Below are 2028 nucleotides of genomic sequence, written 5' to 3' on the forward strand. Positions count from 1 at the left end.
ATAGCTACCCCTTTTAGAGGGGGTTCCTTCTCCCTTGTCCACCCCAGACCCCAAACCCTCTACTATTTTACTCCCAGTCCTCTCCGTGGGCATTTGCGGCTGTGACCCCTGGTAGAGCAGAGGCTATGAGATGGCGGGAGAATACCCTGAATGAGAATGTGATGTGAGAGTAGTTTGGAGTGAAAGTGTAAACCGTCTTGCTTGCCAAGCGTATTCAGATGTTACCATGTGGGTGATGGGGGAGGAGGGTGTGACTACTGATGAAGGGAAGCAGGGTAGGCAAATGGTAAGAGCTGACTTTTAGGAAGCTGTCTCTGGCAGATGGCTTGGAGGGCATTTCGACTGCAGATGGAAACTACTTAGGAGGCCACCACAATATTTCTGGCAAGAGATGATGAAGAGTGGTAGTAGGAGAGTACCAATGGGGACAGAGATGAGGGTGGAAGCATAAAAGGAAAAGAGGCATAAAAATTTTCCCAAACTGTTTAATATGAAAAAGTTTAAACATCTGGAAAAGTTGAAACAATAGTAAAATAAATACCTATGCAACTTCTACCTGGATTCAACATCAATTCAATAATGGTTACCATTTTGCCTTATTTGCTTTATTTTTACACACACACACAGACGTATACATATATATAAGTTTTGGAAAATGTACATATAGATACATTTGTTTTGAAAGAAAGTTCTAGAAATGATCACACTTCACACCTAAATATTCACACCCAAATATGCATCTTCTAAAAATAAGAATTTTCTTATATATCACCACAATGTCATCATGTCTAAGAAAATTGATATTCACTTCTTAGTATCATATCATTTAATATATAGCTCATATTCAAATTTTCTCCAATTTTCCCCAAAATGCTTTTTTAGCTGTTTTCATCAAGCCAAAAACCAATCAAGTTTCATACATTGTATTTGGTTGTTACGTCTCTTTAGTCTCTTTTCAGCTAGAGCTCACCCTACTCGTTCTCTGCCAATGATAATGACTTTTGGAAAAATCCAAAATGTTGTCTTATAGACTATTTCACATTTGGGATTCCTCTATAAGTTTCCCTATAATTTGATTGTTCTTAGAGTCTCTAAAATTTTTATATATTTGACTTAACGTCTAAAAACTTAATTAGACTCAGGTTAAAAACTTTTGGCAAGAATAGTTTATAAACAATTCTGTGAGTTTCATCCGCATCACATCAGGAGGAACACAATGCAAGTGTATCCCATATTATCAATGCTTAGGTTGATCATTTGGCCAAAGTGGTAACTGTCAGATCTCTCCTTTGTGCTCTATGCAATTGGTAAGTAACTTGTGAAGTGATGCTTTGTCACTGTGTGAATATCCTGTTCCGCAATAATCTTTCACCATTGATGATACTTGCTTGAATCAATGATTTCATTAGAAGTTGCAAAACGATGACTTTCAAATCTTACCACTCCTTCTTTGGCATTCTTTTCTAAAGATGAGTTTTTCCTGATTAACTAGGATGATATACAATTTCCCCTAAAAAGCCAAGGCAAATGTTTAGTTCTTTCCCTTTTACTACCAATTTCAGAGTAAGGATCTATTGAATAGTCACCTTCAATGATGCAAATTATTTTTTTTCTCCTTCCTTTCACTCTTTTGGGTACCACTATGGACTCATGGATTTTTACATATTTAATGTTTTACAATAAGTTATAGTCATCTTCAAATTGCCTAAAATCTGGCTAGTGGGAGTCCTTTCAAACTAGCCCTTGGGTCCTGTTAACACGCCTCCATAAATTACTGGGCACTTCCTTTGTTTCTGACACAACAAGATATCCTAAACTCTCTTTGTACTTTCCCTGCTCAACAACTAGAATCAGCTATTTCTCCAAAGATCATTGTTCTTTTTTAGGTAATAGTGAGTAGAAACCCAAATCTGGATTCTAGGTATGTTTACTGCTAGAGGGATGTCATTGCTTCTATGTTCTTTCAGTGGACAGAGCTAGAATAGATAGATAGATAGATAGATAGATAGATAGATAGATAGATAGATA

Source organism: Equus quagga, chromosome 18 (assembly GCF_021613505.1).
Source record: "Equus quagga isolate Etosha38 chromosome 18, UCLA_HA_Equagga_1.0, whole genome shotgun sequence".
Classification (NCBI taxonomy): domain Eukaryota; kingdom Metazoa; phylum Chordata; class Mammalia; order Perissodactyla; family Equidae; genus Equus; species Equus quagga.